This window comes from Cryptomeria japonica, chromosome 9, assembly GCF_030272615.1.
Source record: "Cryptomeria japonica chromosome 9, Sugi_1.0, whole genome shotgun sequence".
NCBI classification, from domain to species: Eukaryota; Viridiplantae; Streptophyta; class Pinopsida; order Cupressales; family Cupressaceae; genus Cryptomeria; species Cryptomeria japonica.
In genome coordinates, this window is record NC_081413.1 from 263798886 (window position 1) to 263805814 (window position 6929).

The window sequence follows — 6929 nt, forward strand, 5'->3', positions numbered from 1 at the left end:
TTATGATTTTTGTCAGCAGTTTAAATGCCTCGTTTATACTCTAAGTTTTTAACAGTTACAGCTGACACCTGAAAAAAAAAAAAGTGGAATTAGAAATATATTACAATAATTGAAAGATTATTAATATAAATTCAAAGATAATATATATGTTTTTCATCATTTTTTAATATTCGTCTTAAGCAAAAAAATTAATGATTTTTTTGAACAAGCCTTATTTATATTCTAAGCTTTTACCCAGTCAATCTTGAATCTATAAGGAAAGTGTTATTAGAAATATGTTAGAATAATTAAAACCTTATTGATCTGAATTCAAGCTAAAATATGACTTGTGATATGGATTTGTATCCTTTAGCAATACTGTTACATGGCAGCCACATATTATGTTGTCTAAAATTTAGAATTTGGATAAAACCTTTTGACAATTATGATATTGCTATTAGATTACAAATGTGTAGCTTTTTAGTCAAACTCATCAACACATGCTCACTCTTGAACATCATCCTAATATTCTTAAAATTGAACAATTATCTTTAAAATAGATTCTTTCAATATATTTACATAAACATTTTAAAATATAAATATTCTAATGTATTCTATCAACTAAATTTCTACATATCTTTATAATCTAATTTTGAAATAAATAATTTTCATTTCAATATATATGTCTCTAATCTTTATTAATAAAAAATCTTTTAAATTACCAAAGAAAACGAAGGAATAATAACATGCTCTGTAATATGAACCATATTTCTACATCATCTCATATAATCTTAAGAAATCTGTGACCATTTGTCTGTTTAAACTCTTATCATATGATTTAAGAGCGTTGCCAAGAAAGATAAAACACATTTCAGCTAATTCTGTGAATAACTATGTACAAAATAATTCATTTCAGAAGTGAGCAGGAATAAATTATTTATTCAATGTCTTTCCCAGTTTATGTTACAAATTATACATTAGCCTTGAAAGTTATGACGAATCTGTCATCTGTCTTTCTCAGCAGCTTCTACAGTTTTATTATTTATGAGGAACTCTTTGGAAACCTGGAGCTTTTACAACTTGTTTTGTATGGAAATTATTCCTTTCAAAATCAACTGAACTGTAGTGGAATTTCTTCTGCACAAAGAAAGTTTCTTCACGACACAAAGAAAGTTAAAATATATTAAAGATATGACAATAATGGCGCCGCCCAGACTTGAACTGGAGACCTTCAGTGTGTTAGACTGACGTGATAACCAACTACACCACGGCACCTCACATGCTCAGGCTTGAAATTTGATTAAACTGTATTGTGAAAGGGGACACAATACCAGCACACATAGTGCTGATAATATTACAGTAGCACATGTTTGTATTATAAGGAGGCGTATTAAACATGTAAATTATAAATTATATGTGAAGTAACATATTAGAAAATCTAAATCAAGGAATGTATTAAGCGATATTATTTTGTTTAGGATTTATATATTTAGTATTAAATGAATGATTCGTGATACTAATTGTAGCCCTTTGAATGAAGTAATCAATGCATTCTCTAGTTAAGGGATTCTTCCAAATTTCAACAAAAACAACAAAATAATCTTAAGCTTAGTGTTCCACACAAGGAAATATTTGGCATTCTTCTTCGTGCGCTTCATGATTTAGAGGTGAATTGATGTGTCGAAAACCCATCAATTAAAATGGTGTTAGAAGAAGGGGTAATAATGAAGTGTTATGATAGTTTAAAACATTTAAAGAGTGACATTCTAATTGATATAAAATATATAATTGATATCATCTAATATTTTGGATATAAGGAGGAGTGTGATACTATATCAATTGGAAGACATGAAAGAGCGAGACACTCCAACTCATTAGACTTCTACAAAAGTGAGGCACTTTGTGTGGCGATTGCATGAATGAGTGTGACACTCTATTTATGGTCCACAATTTCAAGTGTGTAGAGCTCCTTGCAATGATTTCCCTTTTTAATGAAATTTACTTTGATTTTTCTAATTTAGGTCTTACAAATAGGTTTAATTTTTGGATCATTTTAGTTTGTTCCATAATGGATAGTAAAATTATTGACACATTCATAAATATAGAATAATTCAAATTTACTCTAACATTTGGTCTTAGTAATACAATACAAACATATAAATTTGAAGTAATAACATTTCAACATCTTTTATCATCAAAGTATTACAATGGTTTTCTTTTCCATTACAATAGAATCCTTATCCCTTTAAATCCATTGTTTCTTACTAGCCCCAATGTGTCATCATTGGAAAATTAAATTGGTAGTTTTTGAAGGATTTAATCAATCAAACACTTACACAATGTTGAAGATTAGACCAGAAAATAACTCCACGAGATCACTTATTACAAAATAAATATTTAATTTTCTAAATTGCTCAGTGTTGTACATACAACAAAGATTGAAATTAATAAACTCACAAATCATAAACTCTCAAAGCTAGCTGTGCAAACAACAAGAAAAATAAATTGAAAAACTATATTCTTCTATCTGAAAACAAAGTACATATATATAGAAAATTTATTCAAAGTATTGACTGACTAAGAAAACTAAAAGTAGCAGTTCTAAACTTAGAGAATCAATGCTTTCTATTTCAGGAAAGTCTATCAACCACATGTGTTGTAGCTCAATATGCAAGAACAATGAGAAAAATCATTGGGTTTTCTACATACATGCATATTTATTAAGAATTGATAGGAAACTAAAAATAGACTATAGTTGGTAGTTGGAATGCACCATAAATAGTTTATGTAGATAAATGCAGTTTATTCTGCTAAAACTCCTAAAAATTAAAACTATTCCTAAAATAGTTGTGGTTGTGAGGCCATGATGCAATGCATGTCTTCAATCTCCTCCAAGATGAACAACAGGGATGAATCCCAACTGATTTCTTAACTCAATAAAAATGCATGTAGGAAGAGCCTTGGTGAATATATTTGCAACTTTCTTAGATTTAGAACAAAATTGCAATTCCACTTGCCCTTCTTGAACTAAATCACAAATTAAATGGTGGCGGATCTCTATGTGCTTAGTGCATGCATGAAATATCTGATTCTTTGTCATGGTAATTATACTGTTGTTATCACATAAAATGGCGGTTGGATATTCTTGAACCGAATGAAGATCTTCGATATCCAAATGGCTTGACAACTTCTTGTTGTTTCTACGATGTACTCTGCTTTTGCTGAAGAGATAGCCACTATTGCCTATTTCTTACTACTCCATGAAATAGCTCTAGAACCAAGTGAGAGCACATAAACAAAAGGTGGATTTTCTATTATCCATTGAACTAGCCCATTCTAAATCTATGTAACCAACGAACTCAAACTTGTCATTAGGAGAGTAATGAATGCCAAAATTTTGTCTACCACTCACATACCTTAGGATCCTTTTTGTGACTTGCCAATGAGTCTCATGTGGATCTTGCATGAACCGAGAGATATGGATCACAACATACATGATATCAAGTCTAGTAGCAGTGAGGTACATGAGGCTTCCAACCAAACATCTATATAAGGTGGCATCTACCTAGGAACTTGCATCTTCCTTGGTTAATTTCTCACCAAGGGCTACAAGAGTGGCAACTGAAGTGCATGAGGTCATTCTAAACCTCTTTAATAGATTAGATACATACTTGGATTGATAAATGGATATACCTTTAGAGTTTTGTTGCAAATCCACACCAAGAAAATAATGCATGAGTCCCAAATTTGACATCTCAAATTCTTTCTTCATTTCAACTTGAAATTTCTCCATGAGAAATGTGCTATTACCTAGGTATAAATAAGATCATCCACATAAAGACAAATAATGAGAATATCATTGTACCCAAATATTGGATATAAAGGGTTGGCTCATAGGGAATTTGATGGAAGTCTTCCTTCAAGAAATAACTATTAATCCTTGCATGCCATGCACATGGAGCTTGCTTCAACCCATAGAGTGCTTTCTTCAACTTGTAAGCCAAATTTGTTTTTACCTAGAATTTCATAGCTAATAGACTACTCCACATAGAACTCCTCATCAATATAACCAATTAGGAAGGCTGATTTGACATCCATTTGATAAACTAGCCACTTGTGTTGTGCAATGATAACCTAGATAAATTTTATTGTATCAAATCTTGCAACTGGAGCAAAGGTTTCTAAATAATCTACTCTAGGTGTTTGGGCAAATCCTTGTGCAACCAATCTTGCCTCAAGTGTCTTTTCATAGAACCATCAACATCATACTTAACCTTGTAGATCTATTTGATGCCAATTACTTGTTTTCCCTTAGGAAGTCGCATTAACTCTCATGCATTATTTTTTTCAATTGCATGCATTTCTACATTCATAGCATCAATCCATACTTTTTTATTTAACTGATTCTTTATACATATAAGGTTCTCGACTTTAATTGAACTAAACAAGGAAAAATTGACAATTGTATCCATATTAGAGCTCCTCTAATAAATTTCACTCAAAATTCATCTTTTCGGGAAGAGCTTGGACTAGATGCTAGAGTACTCAAGCTATCAACTGATGATGTGTTATCTACAAAAATCTATGGACTAGAGCTTAGAGGACTCTCACTTGAGCTATCATTGTAGCTTGAACTTCCACTTGAACTTGTGGGGAGAGGAGGAACATGGTCATCTTCAATACTCATGATAAGTGGTGTAGTTTGTTGAACACTTTTCTTCCATTGCCATACTCCCCCTTCATCAAAAACCACATCTCAACTGATGATCCATTTATTTGTGCTAGGATTGTAGAATTTATACTCTTTAGTTGCATCAAAATAGCCTACAAATATACTATGATGGGATTTTGCATCCAACTTCTTTTGTGTTTGATTTAGAACATGGACATAGACTGGACAACCAAATTCACGAAAGTGAACCACTGAAGGCTTGTGACCACTCCAGGCTTCCTTTGGAGTCATATTCTTAACCAAACTTTCTAGGGCTTCTATTCAAGATATATATTGTGTTGGCTGATGCAGCTCCCCAATAGCAATTGGGAATTTTTTTGGATTGCAACATGGTTTGTGCCATCTCCATAATGGTATGACTCTTCCAATTGGCAACTCCATTTGGCTAGGGTATATAGGCTACAATAAGCTATATTTTAATCCCATTAGTGTGACAAAAATAAAAAAATTATTTGGAATTAAATTCTCCCCCTATATCTATTATGAGTATTTTGAGAGAATTCCCATGTTATTTCCTGTCAAAGCTTTAAAGTCCTTGAAGCATGCAAAAACCTCTAATTTCTTCTTGAGAGAATAAAACCACCTATGTGGCATGAGAAATCATCAATAAATACCAAAAAATAGAGATTCTTACCCAAAGGTTCCTCTTGCATGTCACTACAAATGTAAGCATGCACAAGCTCTAGTGGAGTTTTTGCCCTCCATGATTTGTTCACTGGGAAGCTATCTTGATGCTACTTTCAAAGTGCACACCCAAAGCACACTTCTTCTTTTGTCTGAATTGTAGGGAGTCCTCTCATCATATTCTTCTTCTGAATCCAACTTAGTCCTTGAAAATTTAGATGACTATATCATTGGTGCCTAACCACAAATCATCTATGGTTGCTTTGAGAGAATGCACCCTAGTAGAACCCAATGTGAGAGTAAAAAGCCTATTCTTTGTCATATAAGCCTTTGCTACAAGATGATAGTTAGTAGATTTATCAAATATTTTGTAGCAATTATCTTCAAACAAAACTTTACAATTTTTATCTAGAAGTTGCCCAATACTTAAGAGATTAAGCTCTAACTTTGGCACATACAAAGTGTCATGAATTAAATTAGTATCTCCTTTCTTAGTTGACAATGCTAGGGTAACTCTTCCTATTACATCAACCTCTTTATAATCACCAAATTTAACTTGACTTTTCATAGAGTCATCTAACTTGATAGAGAGATCAAATTCACTTGTGATATGATTTGAGCAACCACTATCTAGGAACCACACATCTATTTCAGGTTCCTTTGAAAAATTGCATGCAAAGAATGTGGAGTGCTTAGATTCTTCAAAAGACTCTTTAGCATAGTTGTCTCTTGATTTTTTCAAATTAGATTTCTTCTTTTTGCATTTAAATTCAAAGTGCCCATACTAGTCACAATATCGACATTGGATGTTTCTAGGACCCACAAAACTTCTTCCTCTTCCTCTACCACATCCTCTATTTGAAGAAGACTCTCCTTGATATTTATTAGAGTGAAAAGGAGGGTTTGAATATTTTTCTTTGATTCTCACAATAGATTGAAAAGCTTGCACAAGGCTCTCCGTAGAACACTTCATATGCTCCTCATGTGACTGCAATGAACCTACAAATTTTGTAACTTGGAAGGTAGTTATATCTTTAATTTCTTCCATGGTTATCACAACCGCGTCAAACTTTGGAGGAAGAGATCTTAAAACTTTCTCTAAAAAATTTCTTCTCTGTGACAATTTCTCCTTGAGATTTAAGTTGATTAATAATGTCTTGAGTCTTGGTAATGAATTCTTGAATAGACTCAGCTTCTTTCATCTTGAGATTCTTAAAATCCCTTCAAAAGTTTGAATCCTTACCAATCTTACTTTGTCAAATCCTTTGTACATAGTTTGTAAAGCCTTCCATGCATCTTTTGACCTTGTCATGCTTGCAATACAACAAAATTTTTAAATATCCAATACAGATTAGACATTTAAGAGAGATAAATTGTTCTTCTTCCTTTCATCTCTCAATTGATTATGTTGATTTGGATTCAAAGCATTATAAGCACTCTAATTTGCACGTTCAGTGCATCCAACTTCTACTATTTCCCAAAGATATTGGGACTTTAGTACAGTCTTCATCCTTATGCTCCAATATTCATAGTTCACTCCACTAAACAACAAAATTTGCAAGGGTATACTACTACTATTTGCCATTGAAATTTC

General features: G+C 32.3%; 1 non-coding gene across 1 annotated transcript; it reads right to left on the bottom strand.

Moving 5' to 3' along the window:
- Nucleotides 1-1180: 1180 nt before the first annotated feature.
- Nucleotides 1181-1254, bottom strand: TRNAV-AAC (transfer RNA valine (anticodon AAC)). Its single transcript has one exon. It is a non-coding gene; the product is annotated as a tRNA-Val (tRNA).
- Nucleotides 1255-6929: the final 5675 nt, after the last annotated feature.